The sequence below is a fragment of the Procambarus clarkii genome, chromosome 53 (genome assembly GCF_040958095.1).
Source record: "Procambarus clarkii isolate CNS0578487 chromosome 53, FALCON_Pclarkii_2.0, whole genome shotgun sequence".
In the NCBI taxonomy this organism is placed as follows: domain Eukaryota; kingdom Metazoa; phylum Arthropoda; class Malacostraca; order Decapoda; family Cambaridae; genus Procambarus; species Procambarus clarkii.
The window spans coordinates 17698588-17718996 of NC_091202.1; the positions used below are offsets into that span (position 1 = coordinate 17698588).

The 20409-nt window shown below is 48.0% G+C and overlaps 1 long non-coding RNA gene across 2 annotated transcripts in view; it reads left to right on the plus strand.

Moving 5' to 3' along the window:
* Positions 1-1147: 1147 nt before the first annotated feature.
* The window catches only part of LOC138352347 (uncharacterized), a 237992-nt gene continuing 218730 nt past the window's right edge, over positions 1148-20409 (plus strand). For both annotated transcript variants that reach the window (XR_011222766.1, XR_011222767.1), the window contains exons 1-2: positions 1148-1719; positions 1867-1907. This is a non-coding gene — a long non-coding RNA (uncharacterized lncRNA). The remainder of the gene's footprint in view (positions 1720-1866; positions 1908-20409) is intronic.

The following is a 20409-nucleotide window of genomic DNA, read 5'->3' on the forward strand; positions in this document are numbered from 1 at the left end:
TTTGTTTGGAGGACGGGCTGGATTTCAACCCGTCCTCGACTAAAGTCCATTACATTCAGCGATCAACCCCACAGACGCATTTATAAATTTTAACATGCTGTTTATTCAAAACGGGAATTTTCGCTAGTATAAATTAATATTATAACATATTAGCATATTGTGTATATATAGGCATAGGATAGGTTAGGTCAGGTGTTTAGGTTCTGTTGGCGATTATTTGTATTTGTAGTACGTGGGTGAAGCATTTATAGCGTTGTGGTTCGAACAAAATTCGTCAGTGAAGCACTTGTTCCGGATATGTTCGAACGAAATCAGTTGAGAGTCGTGTGTAAACCGTTTTTCATTCATAAACAGGGGGTTTGGCGGTTGGCTGGAATCACTTTTGGATCTTTGTTTGGAGGACGGGCTACTGGATTTATAGCACTGTAATTCGAACAAAATTCGTCAGTGAAGCACTTGTTCCGGAAGTGTTCGAACGAAATTAGTTGAGAGTCGTGTGTAAACCGTTTTTCATTCATAAAAAGAGGGTTGGCGGGTGGATGGAATAACTTTTGGGTCTTTGTTTGGAGGATGGGCTGTTTATAGAATTGTTGTTCGAACAGAAGACGTCAGCGAAGCTCTTGTTCCTGAAGTGTTCGGACGTTATCTGTTGTGTGTCGTGTGTAAACCGCTTTTCATTCATAAACAGGGGGTTTGGCGGCTGGATTAACATGCTTGGATCTTTGTATGCGCGGACGGGCTGGTTTTAAGGCAAAACTGTGATGAAACATCACCTGGCTTCGAATGAGTTTTTGAACGAGTTTACTCTCACTCTGAAACGAAGAACTGATCCCTTTACTTCTGCGGGTCAAGTCACAGCCCGGCCTCATAAACAAAGGCCAAATACTCATTAATCTAGTCGTCAAACTTATGATTATGAACGTTAGGACTTTACACCCGACTCACAAGAGATGAAGTTCGAACATTTTTCGAACAGCGCTTTGCTAACGTCCTGTATTCGAATCGCACCTGTAAATGCTTCAGGTATATAATTTCCCATAGAACCTCAACACAACGTAACTATACCGCTAGCTCTAATATATATATATATATATAATTTATATTGAAGAACACGTAAATTTTGTGTACACTGTACATAAGTGTTAATTGCTGCATTTCTGGGGAGGGCTGCCGCTTGAAACAGCTCAGCCTGAGGATGGGTAGTTATAGTCATAACATATGTGGAGTGGAGCGGAGTGACGGAAATAAGAAAATCTAATTTGAAAAAATATCACCATTTCTGATGGAAACTAAAAACAAGTATTTAGTCGAAGTGATTTAACTGTCTGTTGTAATGTTAATTCCTGGTTGTATACAGAACAATTATAATGCTTTAAAGGCTGCAGGAACCTTAACTATGCGATTGTTTTCAAACAATGTCCAAACACCAGGGTAGATAAGGCTGCTACCGCTGTCCCCGACGAAGTGTCGACTCGGGATAGTTTAGTGTTCTACAGGAAACATTAGAGGAAGGCAGACCGTAACTGCTGTTCCAAAAAAACGTACGTGTCGGTCGCTCTTATCTTTAGTGCAGTGTTTATTGTCTTGTGTTGAAATATTAGGTCGTCTTCCTCGGTCTGTGTGTGTGTGTGTGTGTTGCTAGCAGTGTTGTGTTCAATCACTGGTCCTGCCTCGCCTTGTTAGACGAGGGGCTCCAGCGACCTCGTCCTTCAGGCAAAAGTAAGTAACATCTCGATGCTCAAACGTCACATTTACCGGCGTTGCTTATATATGTGGATTAAAATATGATTATTAATGTGGAATATGAGGACCCTAATGTATAAAAAGGTGTAAAAATAAAAAAATAAAATCGTATTTTTTTTTCAGGCAACAGGTCATCGCGAGACACAAATCCACCAATTTTTAAGGTACGTAACAATTTCCTTCAGTTTCCATTGAGGCCATATTATGATGTCCGGTAATTAATCACAACTAGTGTAAGTGTAGGCTGGGTTTATCCGGGGTGGCGAGTGGGGTCGCTAAGCGTCCTAAGAATCGTAGTTGTGGGGTATAGTCCTCCTGGGGTACAGTTTTCCTGTGTACTGGGTGTATGTGTAGATACACTTGCCGGCTGACACACGTCCAGCAAGTGGTGTTGTAACGGTTCTATTGTTACGTAAAGTATGGTGACAAATAAACACAGACACTAAGATACTATATATATATATATTTGGTCGAATATACAGAAGTACACCGGTGATAGTTTGGTGTGAGTTGAGCGCACTGAGCGTCGGTACAGTATCTCGCAAGTGTCTGCTCTAGACCACACTTGAAAGTAGACTAGCCAATGTTCGCTACACCGCTGCTTATATGCTCGGGCAACACCTCACCGTGTTGCCCAGGCAACGCCTCACCTCATTCATCTCCAAAGGTTGACAGGAATATTAACAATGCATTTGGAGCGAGTATATTATTGGGATAATCTACTCGCTACAGAACTCCCCCTCCCAGGGGATGAAAGGAAAAATACTTGATCAAGGAACTTAGCTGGTCGGCGAATTGTACGCCCTGCTCGCGTTACATAACCATCAAAGTTAACTTCCTCCTCTTCGCTGATGTCATCTAACTGGGGTCGTTGGGTGGGAGGTCGCACAGGATCGTCCGTCGTCGCAGGATCAGGTTGTGGTGCGGCTGGTAACTGGGGTTGTAGGGTGAGAGGTCGTACAGGATCGTCCGTTGTCGTAGGTGGCGGTGCTGCTGGTAACTGTGGTCGAAAAGTGAACTGCGTAGTCGGCGGATGTGTCTCTGGAGGGATGTCTGGGGCAGCGTCACAGTGTGCTGGTATAAGGCGAACGATGGAGATGTTTACCCGCTGTCCTCGGCGTTCAATGGTGAAGAACTTCGGTGTTCGAGAAACCACTTTAAATGGTCCTTCGTAAGGTGACTGTAGAGGGCGTCGAACAGCGTCGACTCTTACAAACACGTGTTCAGTTGTGTGGAGCTCATGAGGCACATGTGTAGCACGAGTTGTCGGTTGGCGTGATGGTGTAGGCCGAATGTTTGTCATGGCCGCCCGTAATTTCTGGACAAAAGTTGGGTCTGGGGGTGTGATAAGTGGCGTTGGGGTTAAGAATTCGCCCGGAAGCCGCAGGCTAGATCCGTATACTAAGTCTGCTGCCGAGAATCCACTGCCCTCCTTCGTGGCCGAACGGATGCCAAGCAAGACTAATGGAAGGTTGTCGATCCAATCATCAGGGCGTGCTTGAGCTCTTAGGGCAGCTTTTAGTTGTCTATGAAAGCGTTCTACCATTCCGTTCGACTCAGGGTGGTATGCTGTGGTTCGGTTATGTGTGGTGCCGAGGAATTCCATAAGTTCCTTCCATAGATATGATTCGAACTGTCGTCCTTGGTCGGTGATGATGACAGAGGGGCTGCCAAAACGGGCGACCCATCCAGAGAGGAAAGCCTGGACCACTGACTCAGCTGAGATGTTGATTAATGGGATTGCTTCCGGCCATCTGGAGAATCGATCGATGCAGGTGAGTAGATAAGAATATCCTCTTGCCGACGGTAATGGTCCAACGATGTCAACATGCACCACCTCGAAACGGTCAGAAGGTAACGGAAACTGTTGAAGAGGGCTCTTTGTGTGACGATGTGTTTTCGCTCGCTGGCACTGGAGACATGAGCGAGTCCATCGTCGAACATCGGCATTGATTCCTGGCCATACAACACGCTCCGTTAGTAGTTTCTGGGAAGCACGTACTCCTGGGTGTGCTAGGGAGTGAAATACTGAGAACGTTTTCCAGCGAAACTGGACAGGAATGTAGGGCCTAAGTGCTCCCGTCCGTGAGGTGTCACAGATTATCCTTCCGCCACCTTCCATGGGAATCTCGATGAACCGGAGAGCTGTGTCAGATGTTCGTAATCGCTGCAGATCAGGGTCTTCCCGTTGGGCCTTACTGATTACACAATAGTCCACCTGAGCTGGGTTTGTCACGACGTGGTTTATGGTGGGTCGAGACAGTGCATCGGCTATGACATTATTAGTTCCTTTGACATGACGGATATCCGAGGTAAATTGGGAAATAAATCCCAGGTGGTTGGCTACTCGAGGAGAGTGAGCATCACCCTTGGCCGCCAGCGCATAAGTGAGAGGTTTGTGGTCTGTGAGGATGTGGAAGTTCCGCCCTTCGAGAAAGTGCCGGAAATGTTGTATGGCTGAGTAGATGGCGAGCAGTTCCCTATCAAAAGTGCTGTACTTCTCTTCAGTGGGTGACAGGCGCGCTGAAAAGAATGCAATTGGGCGCCATTCTCCTTCAACGAGCTGTTGTAGTACAGCACCAATTGCTGTGTTTGAAGCGTCGGTAGATAGATTGGTGGGAGCGTCAGACACTGGGTGTGCGAGCAAGGTGAATTCCGCCAGCTTGTCTTTTATGTCGGTGAATGCTGTCTCTGCCTGGGGAGTCCACTCCAACGGAAGACGGGACGTGATTTTCCGACCTCGTAAGAGGTCGTATAAGTGTCGCAAGATGTCCGAACAATGTGGGATGAATCGATGATAAAAATTCACTACACCAAGAAATTCTTGCAACTTCTTTGGAGTAGATGGGCGCGGGAATTCCTTGATTGCCTCGATTTTCTTCTCTAGTGGTTGGACCCCTGCTGCTGACACACGGTGTCCCAAGAAATCCAGCTCTGGAACATGGAAAATACACTTCTCGGAGTTGAGCTGCAAGCCGAAGTTGCGCAGACGGGTGAGAAGGAGTCGGAGGTGTAGCAGATGGTCTGTTGGTGATGTACTGGCCACCAGCAGATCATCAATGTAGGCGTAGCAAAAAGGAAGGTCCTTAACTACTTGGTCGATGAAGCGTTGGAATGTCTGGGCTGCATTCCGTAGACCAAAAGGCATCCGGACGAATTCAAACAGTCCAAAAGGTGTTGTGATCGCTGTTTTCGGAATGTCTGCCGGTTCCACAGGGATCTGGTGAAATGCCCACACAAGGTCAATTTTCGAAAAAACGGTTGCGTTGCTCAATCCCTGTGAGAAATCCTGGATGTGTGGTATTGGGTAGCGATCCGGCAGAGTGCGAACGTTGAGAGCCCTGTAGTCTCCGCAAGGGCGCCATTCCCCTGGGGCTGTTTTCGGGACCATATGGAGAGGTGAAGCCCATGGACTGTTCGAAGGGCAGATTATTCCCGCCTCCTGTAGCTTATTGAATTCAGCACGTGCTACCGCCAGTCGTTCCAGTGCCAGGCGGCGTGGTCTGGCGAAGGTAGGTGCTCCCGTTGTAGTAATGTGATGCGTAATCGTATGTTGCACCTCTGGTCGAGGGCTGGCGGGTTGGGTCACATCTTTGAATTCATCCAGGAGTGCTTGAAGTTCCGTAGATGCGACTGGGGTGACGATGTTAACTTGTGTAGAGGTACTAGGAGAGGCTCGAAGTACTGCACCTGCGGGATCCACCATAAGTCGATGGTGTTGCAGAAAATCCCATCCAAGAATGGGTTGTTCCACATCCGCTATGAGGAAAGTCCACGTAAAGCGACCCAGAGAGGCGAACTCGAGAACCAGGGCGTGGGTCCCATATGTACGGACGGACGTACCATTGGCGGCTCGTAAGTCCAAACCAGGAGTACGGGTTGGTTTGACTAGTGGGGGAGGCAACACGCTAGCTGCTGCACCTGTGTCAACGAGGAAACGGCGTTTGGTTATGACGTCAGATATGTAGAGCAGTGTAGTGTTTGAAATGGCGGGGTCACTGGCCGTTAACAGTCCCCGCCGAAGTAGTTTCCCGACCAGGAACAAGGAGCCCTACAGTTGCGGGCTTGGTGTCCGAACTTCTGGTGGTAAGAACAAAGCTTTCCCCGACGTTCTCGCTGTCGCCTAGAGACTGATACTGGATTCGCATGGTACGTTTTCCCTGGGTGGACGAAACGCCGGTTCTGGAGGACGTCGAGTTGTTGGGTGTCTGTAGTCTGCTGTGTATCACTGAGGTGGGACAATATAGTGTTATTAGACGTCGTATGAAGCCGGTCTGCCAGTGTAGCCAGCTGGGCTAATGGGGTGTCGTCAGCCATACTGAATAGGGCCGGTTGAATGTGTTTTGGACAGAGTTGTATCCACAGTGATCTCTCAATCTCGCTGGGGGCTGGGCCAGTTGCAGTATGCATCACATACTGAATATGCCGCAGAAGCTGAGCTGGTGTTTTGTCTGCTAATCTTTTGTCAGTGAGGAGTTGGTCCCTTTGTTGAATGCGGCGTTTCATTGCTGCCTGTAGAAGAGCGGCCTTCAATGCAGTGTACGTCCTGGTATCCGGTGATGGCGCGGTGATGACAGCGGAGGCAGTGTGTATAGCCTCCGAGGTAAGTGTTGGCAGGGTACAGGCATATCGGGCTTTCTCAGTCGAAATTTCGTGAAGGTCGAAAATAGCCTCCATCTGCATGAACCAAAATTCTGGCTCATCTGCGTTGTATGCTGGAAACCTGGTAGATAAATCCATGGCGAAGATCTAGTTTGTGACTAGGTGTTCCTTTTCACTCACTGGGTCACCAATGTAACGGTTCTATTGTTACGTAAAGTATGGTGACAAATAAACACAGACACTAAGATACTATATATATATATATTTGGTCGAATATACAGAAGTACACCGGTGATACTTTGGTGTGAGTTGAGCGCACTGAGCGTCGGTACAGTATCTCGCAAGTGTCTGCTCTAGACCACACTTGAAAGTAGACTAGCCAATGTTCGCTACACCGCTGCTTATATGCTCGGGCAACACCTCACCGTGTTGCCCAGGCAACGCCTCACCTCATTCATCTCCAAAGGTTGACAGGAATATTAACAATGCATTTGGAGCGAGTATATTATTGGGATAATCTACTCGCTACAGTGTCAAGCTGCCTGGCCAACCAGAGGTCAGCTGGCCGGTCTTGAGGTCATGGGAGATAGGTCAGGTGAAGGGAGTACCAGCACAAGCAACTAGGTTAACCCATCTTGACCCACCACCTGTCAATTTGTCTGGTCTGTCAGGGATCGGAATTAGTGTCAAACAGGTGACTTGCTTCAAGGTTCCAAGTGTAGAGTAAGCAGCTGTAAACGTGTTCTTAGAGACACATAACATGATACGATGATCAGATTCAGATAATTTTATAAGGCAAAAAAGGGCAGCAATTATGTACACTGATGGAAGGGAAGTATCAGGAGAAAGCGTTAGGACACTGATGGAGATGTAGCAAGCTTTAAAGCACTCGAGGTGTAAAGTATCTGCCGGGGTCCACACTGTATCAAGCTTTAATATTAGTTGGTAAAGTTGAGAACGTTCAAGTGTCGTGGCGAGACATTGAGCATAATGTGTTCTCTTTTAATATATAGAAGGAAGAACTTTTGTTATTGTATATATTTCGTATATTTACTATTGTATACTTTTGTATATTTGCTATTTGTCTATCAGTCCAACATCTCTCCACATATTCATTTCATCTAGCACACCCAGTTGAGAGGCGGGCTGAAAGAGCAAAGCTCAACCCCCGCAAACACAACTAGGTGAATTCCTAACTTTACATTTTGCCTTTCTCTATCTCAATACCATGTACTTTAGAGCATAATACTGTTACACAAATACTCCTGTTACACATGCTGTCCATTCCACAGCCTGTAGAAAACCAGTGGTAGAAACTGATATGGGTGTTTCATTAGCAGTGACAAAGAGAATACTTAAACAAATATCTAATGAAGATCTCGCCGACCTAACAAATTCACAAAGACCTGAAAGATGTAGCATTAAATATTATGATAGATATCGTGAGGAGACATTCACATATGGGACTAATAGAACAAGAACTCGGCAATGTGATGTTATAGTGGCCAGAATACGCCTGGGATATAGACGTATCTGGCAGCTTTCTCAAAACTCAAATGTCGAGTACACAATGTGTCAACTTTGTGAAAGAGAAAACATGCACTCCCTTGAACATTATATTGTAGAATGTCCCATATTGACTGACTTTCGCCCTCCTGGGCTCAGGTATGCTGAACTGTGTAATTACTAAATGAGTACTGGAACACTTGATGATATATTGGACTTGTACCCAAGATTGACCATGTAATGTATCAATTATACAATGTATGTGATGTAACTATATAACCTGAGCTTGTAAAAGCACCTTCATCACCTTCATTGATTAAATGCTTAACTGCACACTAGTTTCGCTATCTCACTCTGTCAGGGTAAAAAAGACAAATGTATGTGAATGCATGTGTGTGTATATATGTATGTATATGAACGTGTATGTATGAGTATGTATATGTATGTGTATAAAGTATATATGGAAGCTGATCAGAATTTCATTTCAAATTTGTAAATGCACATTAATGACACTATGTAAAAGACACATCGAACAATTTATGTAGGCCATACGTAAATCTATGTATCTTTGTATTTACGTATGTAGCTTAGCTTAGCATTTTAAAAGCACCGAATTACCTGTGGTTGATTGTTCAATAAATCCCTGAACTATATATTTAACATATCTCTAACCCTGTCCATGGAGGACAGAAGAAAATGCATATATGCTGGTTAGCACTGTAAATGTGTGGCCACGTCTGTGGTAGAAAATAATAAAAAAAAACTGTTACACAATATATTTAAGTATATTTTTACCATTTTTATTCTCTAACTCCTCACACTTCTTATTCCTCTCTTCTATCTACTGCCTCCAACGTGTTTATATAATTTATAGGACAGTCTACATTTAATAGGTTATGTCTTAGATAAGTATAATTTTTATCCACATATTTACCTGGATTTTCAAAATCTTTTCTTTAAACTGTCGCTTAATTTTGTTGAGAAGTAAATGAGTTGGATAAGTTATTGTGTGTGTGTATCTGGCTGTCTTTGGCTGTGTCTATCTGGCTGTCTTTGCCTGTGTCTGGCTGTCTTTGACTGTGGCTGTCTTTGGCTGTGTCTGTCTGGGTGTCTTTGGCTGTGTCTGTCTGGGTGTCTTTGGCTGTGTCTGTCTGGGTGTCTTTGGCTGTGTCTGTCTGGGTGTCTTTGGCTGTGTCTGTCTGGGTGTCTTTGGCTGTGTCTGTCTGGGTGTCTTTGGCTGTGTCTGTCTGGGTGTCTTTGGCTGTGTCTGTCTGGGTGTCTTTGGCTGTGTCTGTCTGGGTGTCTTTGGCTGTGTCTGTCTGGGTGTCTTTGGCTGTGTCTGTCTGGGTGTCTTTGGCTGTGTCTGTCTGGGTGTCTTTGGCTGTGTCTGTCTGGGTGTCTTTGGCTGTGTCTGTCTGGGTGTCTTTGGCTGTGTCTGTCTGGGTGTCTTTGGCTGTGTCTGTCTGGGTGTCTTTGACTGTGTCTGTCTGGGTGTCTTTGACTGTGTCTGTCTGGGTGTCTTTGACTGTGTCTGGATGGCTGTCTTTGACTGTGTCTGGATGGCTGTCTTTGACTGTGTCTGGATGGCTGTCTTTGACTGTGTCTGATTGGGTTAGTTAACTAGAACGTCTTGCTTCTGTAGTCTGCTGAAATTGATTCTATAATTCAGGTTTTACTTCTAGTGTTTTGGAGTATGTGAGAATAAGTAAGAATATGTGGGATTATGTGGGTATATGTTAGAATATGGAGACACGATATTTGACTCTGCATTTCTAATCAGTTTGGTATTAACCTATAATACTTAAAGATGACTTAAGATTGCTAGTAATGTATTTCTTGTCCAATGGGAAATGAGGTGAAGTATTAGCCTATACCTGCAGGTGGTGGATAAGAAGACTAAGGGCAGCATAAGGAATAAGGCTGTATTAACAGGAGTTAACACATTATGTGGAGAATGTTAACGTGTAAAGAGTACGTAACGTTATAATAATAATAATAGTATATTTAGGGACTAGTACATATGTACAAAATGAGTTACAAGCAGAATGTTGGATTTCAAGACAGAGATATTATATATACTATGCCTAAAGCCATTAGAATGCACAGATCTTCGGGCACATGTAGCATTTATGTTAAGGTGACATATTAACTGTTTAGCAATACAAGCACAGCTGTTCCACGAGGGTGGAACTGAGCGCCCTCGACGGTGTTCCATTGCATGCACATAAAACTATATATTGCGGTACGGGTATAGGTAAATATTTCACTGTTTTAACAATATGGGAAAGTGTTTAGGTTATTTAAAATTTCGCGGCCGAGTGATTGAGAATGGGGAGAGGGGAGGGGTTAGAAGGGTGAGGGAATTGGGTGGTGCAGGCGGAGGGTTGTTGGTGGAGGGAACTCTGGGTGGAGCTAGGGAAGGGTTGTGGGTGGAGGGAACTCTGGGTGGTGCAGGGGGAGGGTTGTGGGTGGAGGGAACTCTGGGTGGAGCAGGGGGAGGGTTGTGGGTGGAGGGAACTCTGGGTGGTGCTGGGGGAGGGTTGTGGGTGGAGGGAACTCTGGGTGGTGCTGGGGGAGGGTTGTGGGTGGAGGGAACTCTGGGTGGTGCAGGGGGAGGGTTGTGGGTGGAGGGAACTTTGGGTGGTGCTGGGGGAGGGTTGTAGGTGGAGGGAACTCTGGGTGGTGCAAGGGGAGGGTTGTGGGTGGAGGGAACTCTGGGTGGTGCAGGGGGAGGGTTGTGTGTGGAGGGGACATTCCATACGCTGCACCACATTCTCTACCCTTCAACACCTTCTCTACCCTTCATCCACTTCCTTTCCCTTTACCACCTAATCTACCTTTCACCACTACCCCAACCCTTAACCTTCCCTACCTTTTACCACTTTTCTTAACATTCAACACCTTGCCTACCCTTCACCATCTTCCGTACCGTTCACCACCTTCCCTACCCGTCACAACCTTCCCTACCCTTCACATCCTTGTTTACCAATCATCTCTTTTCCTACCAATCACCTCCTTCCCTATCATTCACTACCATCCCTACCCTCCACCACCTTTCCCACACTTCAACCTCTTCCCTACCCTTCACCCCGTTATATACCCTTCACCACCTTAACTACCCTTCACCACCTTCACTAACTTCCATACCCTTCAAAACCACCTCTACCTTTCACCACCCTCCCAACCTTTCATCACCTTCCCTACTCTGCATCACTTACCTCCCCTCACTACTTTCCATAATCTTCACCAACTTTCCTATCCTTCACAACCTTCCCTTCCCTTCACCACCTTCCCTTCCCTTCACCACCTTCCCTTCACCTTCCCTACCCTTCACCTTCCCTACCCTTCACCATCTTCCCTACCATTTACCTCCTTTCTCACCCTTCAACAGCTTCCCTACCCTTCACCACCTAATCAACCCTTTACCACCATCTAAACCCTTCATAACCTTTCCTTCCCTTCACCACCTTCCTTACCCTTCAACACCTTCCCTACCCGTCACCACCACTTTCCCTTCCCTTCTCAATCTTCTTAACGTTTCATAACCTTCCCTACCCTTCACCACCTTCCCAACCCTTAACATCTTTCCTACCCTTCACCACCTTCCCTACCCTCAATACTTTCCCTACCCTTCACCACCTTCCCTACCTTCAATACGTTTCTTACCCTTCGCCACCTTCACTACGCTTCACAATCTTCTCCACCCTTCACGACCTTCCCAGCCCTAAACCACCGTCCCAACCATTCACCACCTTCCTTACCCTTCACACCTAATCACCCCTTCACCACCTTCCCTACCCTTCACCACTTTCACTACTCTTCACAACCTCCCCTACACTTCATTACCTGCCCTACCCATCACCATCTTCACTATCCTTATTACCTTCCCTACCTTGCACCACCTAATCAACCTTTCACTATCCTCCCTACCCTCACTACGTTCCCTACCCTCACTAGGTTCCCTTCCCTGCACTACCTACCCTACCCTTCACCACAACCCTTTCCCTTCACAATCTTCCCCTATCCTTCCTACCTTTCTTGTCTTGCACCATCTAATCATCCTTTCACCATCTTCTATACCCTTCACCGCGTTCCCCACCCTTCACCACCTTCCCTGCCATTCAAAACCCTCCCTAACCTTCACCCCCTTCCCTTCCCTTTACAACCATCCCAACACTTCACCATCATCCCTACCCTTCACAACCATCCTTACCCTTCACCACCACCCCTACCTCTGGGGAGGGAGGGATCTCTGGGTAGAGCAGGGGGAGGGTTGTGGTGAAGGGAACATTCTCTACACTTCACCACATTCTCTACCCTTCACAACCTTCCCTACCCTTCACAATATTTCCTACGTATCACCACCCAACCCGTCTCCACCTCCCCTACCCTTCACCACCTTCCCAACCCATCACCACCTAATCAGCCCTTCACCACCTTCGACCTTACTTTTCACAATCTCCCCTTCCTTTCACCATTTTTCCTACCCTTCACCATCTTCCCTAACCTTCATAACCTTCGCATCCCTTCTCAACCGTCCCTACCCTTCACATCCTTCCTAACCCTTCCCCACCTTCCCAACCCTACAACCCTTTCTCTACCCTTATCAACCTTCCTTATTCTTCACCACCTTCCCTAAGAGCAGGGAGGGATGTGGGTGGAGAGAACTCTGGGTGGAGCTGGGGGAGGGATGTGGGTGGAGGGAACTCTGGGTGGTGCAGGGGGAGAGATGTGGGTGGAGGGAACTCTGGGTGGAGCTGGGGGAGGGATGTGGGTGGAGGGAACTCTGGGTGGAGCTGGGGGAGGGATGTGGGTGGAGGGAACTCTGGGTAGAGCAGGGGGAGGGTTGTGGGTGGAGGGAACTCTGGGTGGAGCAGGGGGAGGGTTGTGGGTGGAGGGAACTCTGGGTGGTGCTGGGGGAGAGTTGTGGGTGGATGGAACTCTGGGTGGTGCTGGGGGAGGGTTGTGGGTGGAGGGAACTCTGGGTGGTGCTGGGGGAGGGTTGTGGGTGGAGGGAACTCAGGGTGGTGCTGGGGGAGGGTTGTGGGTGGAGGGAACTCTAGTGCTGGGGGAGGGAACTCTGGGTGGTGCTGGTGGAGGGAACTCTGGGTGGTGCTGGGGGAGGGTTGTGGGTGGAGGGAACTCTGGGTGGTGCTGGGAGAGGGTTGTGGGTGGAGGGAACTCTGGGTGGTGCTGGGGGAGGGAACTCTGGGTGGTGCTGGGGGAGGGTTGTGGGTGGAGGGAACTCTGGGTGATGCTGGGGGAGGGTTGTGGGTGGAGGGAACTCTGGGTGGTGCTGGGGGAGGGTTGTGGGTGGAGGGAACTCTGGGTGGTGCTGGGGGAGGGAACTCTGGGTGGTGCTGGGGGAGAGTTGTGGGTGAATGGAACTCTGGGTGGTGCTGGGGGAGAGTTGTGGGCGAATGGAACTCTGGGTGGTGCTGGGGGAGGGTTGTGGGTGGAGGGAACTCTGGGTGGTGCTGGGGGAGGGTTGTGGGTGGAGGGAACTCAGGGTGGTGCTGGGGGAGGGTTGTGGGTGGAGGGAACTCTGGTGCTGGGGGAGGGAACTCTGGGTGGTGCTGGGGGAGGGAACTCTGGGTGGTACAGGGGGAGGGTTGTGGGTGGAGGGAACTCTGGGCGGTGCTGGGGGAGGGTTGTGGGTGGAGGGAACTCTGGGTGGTGCTGGGGGAGGGTTGTGGGTGGAGGGAACTCTGGGTGATGCTGGGGGAGGGTTGTGGGTGGAGGGAACTCTGGGTGGTGCTGGGGGAGGGTTGTGGGTGGAGGGAACTCTGGGTGGTGCTGGGGGAGGGAACTCTGGGTGGTGCTGGGGGAGGGTTGTGGGTGGAGGGAACTCTGGGTGGTGCTGGGGGAGGGTTGTGGGTGGAGGGAACTCTGGGTGGTGCTGGGGGAGGGTTGTGGGTGGAGGGAACTCTGGGTGGTGCTGGGGAAGGGTTGTGGGTGGAGGGAACTCTGGGTGGTGCTGGGGGAGGGTTCTGGGTGGAGGGAACTTTGGGTGGTGCTGGGGGAGGGTTCTGGGTGGAGGGAACTTTGGGTGGTGCTGGGGGAGGGTTGTGGGTGGAAGGAACTTTGGGTGGTGGAGGAGGAGGGTTGTGGGTGGTAGGAATCATCCCTACCCTTCACCGCCTTTTTCACTCTTCACCACTCTTCTTATCCTTCAACACCTTCCCTACCTTTCACTCCCTTCCCTACCCTTTGCCACGTAATCAACTTTCACCCCTTCCATTACTCTTAACAACCTTTCCTACCCTTCACACCCCTTCCCTACCCTTCACCATCTTCCCTTCCCTTCACCATCTTACCTACCGTTCACAATCTTGCCTTCCGTTTACCACCTTGCCTACCCTTCACCTTTTTCCCTATCTTTCATAACCTTCCCCACCTTTCACCACCTTCCCAACCCTCACTATTTTCCCTAACCTTCACCAACTTTCCTACCCATCACGTCCTTTCCAACAATTCACAACCTTTCTAACCCTTCACCACCATCCCTTCCCGTCCACACCTTCCCTACCCTTCCCTCGTCCCTACCCCTTCACCACCTAATAAACCCTAACTGCCATCTCAACACTTCATAACCTTCCCTTCACAACCTTTCTTACCCTTCACCACCTTCCCTACCCTTCGCCACCTTCACATCCCTTCATCAATTTCCCTACCCTTCACCTCTTTCCTTACCTTACTCCATCTTATCGATCCTTCACCACCTTGCTAACCCTTCACCACCTTCCCTACTCCTCAATACCTTCCCTGCTCTTCACCACCGTCAAAACCCTTCACCACCTTCCATTCCCTTCACCACCTTCCCTTCCCTTCACAACCTTCCCAACCCTTCTTCACTTTCGCTATCCTCCGTCAACTTCCCAACCCTTCACCACCTTTCCTACTCTTAACCATCTTCCCTTTCCTTCACAACCTTCCCTTCACGACCTTCCCTACCCTTTACCACTATCCCTACTCTTCACCATTTTTCCAACCCATCTCCACGTTCCGAACACTTCTTCACCTTCCCTACCTTTCATCAACTTCAATTCCCTTCCCTTCACAACCTTCACTAACTACCCTACATCTCATCATCTTCTCTTCCTATCACCACCCTACCCGTCACCACTTACCCTACCCTTCACAATCTTCTTTACCCTTCACCACCTTCCCTACCCTTCACAATCTTCCCTACCCTTCACCACCTTATCTACCCTTCACTATCTTCCACACCCTTCACCACCTTCCCTACACTTCACCACCTTTCCTACCCTTCATCAAATTATCAACCCTTCTTCATATTCCCTACCCTTCACCACTTTCCCTACTCTTCACCGCCTCCCCTTACCTTCACAACCTACTCGACCCCCCACAATCTTCCATACCCATCACCACCTTCCCCACCCTTAAGAACCTTCTTTACCTTTCACCACCTTCCCTACCCTTCACCACCTTACCAACCCTTTATCATTTTCCCAACCCTTCACCACCTTCCCTACCCTTCATCACCTTCCCTACCCTTCATCACCTTCCTTACCCTTCGCTATCTTCCCTAACCTTCACCACTTTGCCTACCCTTCACAACCTTCCTTTTCCCTTCACCACCTTCCCTACCCTTCCCCACCATCTCTTCTCTTCACCATATTCCCTACCATTTACCATATTCACCTGCCCTCTCTACCTTCCCTGCAATCAGTACGATCCCTACCCTTCACTACCTAGTCAACCCTTGACCACATTCCCTACTCTTCGCCAACTTCACAACGCTTCACAATATTCCCTACCCTTCAACACCTAAGCAACCCTTCACCACGTTCCCAATTCTTCACCACCTTTCCTATCTTTCAGAACCTTTCCTACCCTTCAACACCTAAGCAACCCTTCACCACGTTCCCAATCCTTCACCACCTTCCCTATATTTCAGAAACTTCCCTACCCTTCACCACATTCCCTACCCTTCACACCTTCCTTACCATTCACAATCTTCCCTACCATTCAATACGTTCCCTAACTTTCACAACCATCCGTACCCTTCATCAGCTTCCCTCCCATTCACGACCTTCCCTGCCCTTCACCACCCTCCCTACCCTTCACCACCTTCTCTACACTTCACTACCTTCTCTACCCTTCACCACCTTCCCTACCCTTCACCTGCTCTTCACCATAGGCCCAATAGGTCGACTTTGTCCATGTCTCTTTCCTAAGTCCCAGGAGACTGCCCCTCAGACATGGATAGATAGATAGTGATACGGACATCCTTATCATTAAAGCTATTTTACACTGCAGTAATACGAATCTTCCTTGACTTTGTAGGTGGTGGTCATGTCCAAGTTTCACAAAGCACTTGTGCCATGCATCAACACTTCCAGCCCAACTCTGAAACACTGAAAACCTAGCTATATTTTATCCATCTGTGATATTGACTTTATTTGCATATGTTTACCCTTCATGGTATATAGAATTATTTCTATATTTTGGTGTATTAATTTATTTATTCAAAAGTTTCTGATTCAAAATGAATTAGAAAATGAATAAGTTTATTAATTTATTGATGTTGATGACTGGGTTGGTGATGGTAGGGATGGTGCAAGTGTGGATGACAAGCCAGGAAGCGGAGAGACATACCCACCTTCATCTCCTTCGGCTACAGGTTCTTGAGTGGCACAAGAACTAATATAGCCTCCTTTACCTGCTGAGGCAGCTGGCGATCTTCCTCCACCTCCTCCCACCTGGGATTGGCTGTGATGAATCGCTGCTCGACGGTGACGTGGAGCTGGAGCCTTTCTGGGATAGTGTGCCCTTCGTGGGCACATTCCTGCGGCACCAGCAGACTCTCCGGCTGGTGAGGGGTCTGAAGGACTTCCTGGTGCAGGTCGGAGAGGTGCCTGCAGCGCAGCCTATTGCAATCTGGAGTCGTTGGGAAATTCTGCCAATTTCTTTGGCTATCTTAATATTTTTGTTTATTAATGCCTGGCCTCGACGTGTGGCCCGTCCTCGGGACTGTGACTGCATCGGTGTGCAGCACAAATTGGCTCTCACCGCTCCCACAACCCCCTGAGCCACGACATGCCACAACCCTGGGAACAACCCTCTGAGCCACGACATGATGCCACAACCCTAGGAACAACCCTCTGAGCCACGACATGATGCCACAACCCTGGGAACAACCCTCTGAGCCACGACATGATGCCACAACCCTGGGAACCACCCTCTGATCCACGATCTCAGGATAGAGAACCATCAGGAGAAAGTGCCAAGTAATTAAGACAGTATAGCATTGAAAGGAATCAGGATAAGAATTTGGGATGGGACTGAAGGATGGAATGGTGCCCAACCACTTGGAGGGTCGGGGATTGAACGTCGATCTGCATGGAAGGAGACCGTCTCTATACCGTCTAGCCCAAATGGTTGGGCACACAGCGAGGAAGAAGCACGAGTGATTGACAATTGTGGGAGCAGCGGTGACGGCTGCCGAGGTACTGTGTCATGATGAAAAGTGTTCTCGATGGTTTCGTTTGGCCAAAGTGAATGTTATTGGGACACGCTGTGTGTGTGTGTGTACTCACCTAGTTGTACTTGCGGGGGTTGAGCTCTGGCTCTTTGGTTCTGCCTCTCAACTGTCAATCAACTGATTTACATAATCCCGAGCCTACTGGGCTCTATCTTATCTACATATGAAACTGTATGGAGTCAGCCTCCACCACATCACTGCCTAATGCATTCCATTTGTTAACAACTCTGACACTGAAAAGTTCTTTCTAACGTCCCTGTGACTCATTTGGGTACTCAGTTTCACCTGTGTCCCCTTGTTCATGTTCCATCTGTGTTAAACAGTTTATCTTTATCTACCCTGTCAATTCCTCTGAGAATTTTGTAGGTAGTGATCATGTCTCCGCTTACTCTTCTGTCTTCCACTGTCGTGAGGTGGATCGAACCCCGGTCAACAAGATTACGTTTACAGCGTGCTCTCCACTCAGCCACTAGCATCTACTCTGTGTGCGGATTTTTATGTGGGCTTCAGGAAACAGGTTTGGTGTTATATCAACTCCTAGATCTTTCCTCACTGCCTAGTTTCGTAACCTTACATTTTCTCGGGTTGAACTTTAGTAGCCATTTGTTGGACCATTCATTCAGTTTGTCTGATTGGTCATCATCAGTTGGTCATCATGTAGCCTCGTACTATCTTCCTCCGTCATTTATCCTCATAATTTTTGCATCATTAGCAAACAATGTGAGGAACGATTCTATATCTTTCGGGAGATCATTTACATATATCAGAAACAGTGCAGGCCAAAGACTGAACCCTTTGAGACTCCACTGGATCCTTGCCAATCTGAGGCCCCACCACAGAATGCCCAACCACTTGAGAGTGGATGGTAGAGCGACGGTCTCGCGTTATGTAGGTCAGCGTTCACTCCCCTACCGTCCAAGTGGTTGGGCACCATTCCTTTCCCCCGTCCCATCCCTACATCCCTGAACCTTATCCTGACCCCTTCCAAGTGCTATATAGTCGTGGGGGCTTTGCGTTTTCTTCTGATAATTTCCTTCCCCATTACAGAGTGGACGCTGGTGGCTGAGTAGAGAGCACGCTGGGCACGTAATCCTGTGCACCGGGGTTTGAGTCCCGACGTCGGCGAGAAAGAAAATAGACAGTTTCTTTCACCCTGATGCGCCTGTTACCTAGCAGTAAATTGGTTCCTGGGAGATAAAGTTGTTACGGACAGCTTCTTGTGTGTGTGTGTGTGTGTTTGATAAAAATAGTAGTAACAGCTGATCGATTGACAGTTTAAAGAGGCTGCCGAAAGAGCAGAGCTCATCCCCCGCATGCACAACTAGGTGAGTACAACTAGGTGAATACAGACCAGATGAAAAAACAAATCTTGTTGCCAATTACTGCCACTATATTATGAGGCAACAATTGAACAGTTTGTTAGCATATTTATTCGTCATTGCCTCTCACATTAGCAATGGTCTCATTGACACCAAATTGCAACTGCAAATTTCCATGGTTGTTCCTCTCTGTTCACCTTTTCTTTAGATTTTATTGTTAGTAAACTTGTGTGCGGATTTTGAAAGTAATCTCATGAATATGTTCAGTCACTTGCTGCACATACGTTGTTTAATTACATTATTTCAAGTGATAAAATCCATAAGAGCCGTGATGAGGACTCGAACCTATGCGTGGGTGTTCCTGAGGACTCGAACCTATGCGTGGGTGTTCCGAAGCACTCACGTGTCAATATACTCATTGAAACATCAAGTTAGTGTGATTACTATATCAAATACCATTGTTATTATTCATCAATGAAAATTCCGCTGTAGCGAATAACGTTGATTCCTTAATAGTCGTTCTGTGGGGGTTATGTGGGTGGGGTAATTATTCTGTCTTAAATCACTAATGGACTGTAACTAATGGCAATGTGTTGCACAAAACCCCACAGTTGGGGGGGGGGTTAATTATTTATTGATAAAATTAAAATAATTCAGTGCCCTCTAATTTGTTTATTTGTTAATAGGCACTGAATTATCTAAACTGTCGTTAGTAACAAGGTATTAAGTTTTAATTGGCTGAGGGAATCCGTAGGTCAGAACAAGCGCCACCAACCTGCTCTCTTACTGCCCAACCTACGTCTGAATTTGGCCGTTTGCCCATATGGCCGAAAATGGACGTAATTTGAAAATGAAAAAATAAAAATAAATTGAGGATTTTTTTCCAAAACAGTAAGTTAAGGGTCCTCTGGTAGGTTACGTGGGCTGGAAATTTAGCTAAATTTTCAAAACGTCATGAAAACGTTAATTGAAAGTTTCCTCTGCTAACCTTACCGAGTAAGACAGAGCATTCAAACAAAAAACGGGACAATACATCACTTTTGTGTTCCAGCTAGCCTGACCGCCAGGGGGTCTAAACGTGGTCGCCAAGCGCTCCCCAGTCATTCCATGTGGAAGGGTGTTGTTGTTGCGTCGGTGCCATAGGGACCCCCTCCCCCCTATTCGCCGCTCTAAGACCGTGGGTCTGGAGTTTTCTGGACGTGCGTCTTACCTAGCCCTTGAGATTGTCCTGTTGGATATGCTGCGTGTGCATGTTGCCGATGTGCACGGGCTCCAACTGTTGTTCACCCATCGGGCACTTGTTAAATTTAATTCTGCTGCTGTCTATAGAGACTTTGTGGCCCATTACGATGGGCGCTCTCTTCCTCTCCCTGGGGACGGTGGTACCGTCACTATCTCTGACCAGTGTTGCTCGGTGACGTATGTGGCCCTGCATGGTGTGCCGTTTGAATTCACGGAGTCTTTGTTTCGACGGTATTTTGGCCAGTTTGGGACTGTCGTTTCCATCCAGATGAACTCCGTCTCTGCCGGCAGATGGCGTGGTGTCTCGTGTGGGACCCGGACTCTCGGCCTGCAGCTCAAGTCTCCTGTTCCCTCCGCGGTGACCTTGATGGGCTACACTATGCGGGCGTTCTACGCGGGACAGCCTCGACAATGTTTTCTTTGTGGCATTAAGGGGCAACTGACAGCTGATTGCACTGGGGTCGCGGCTGCATCTATTAATTTGTTCCG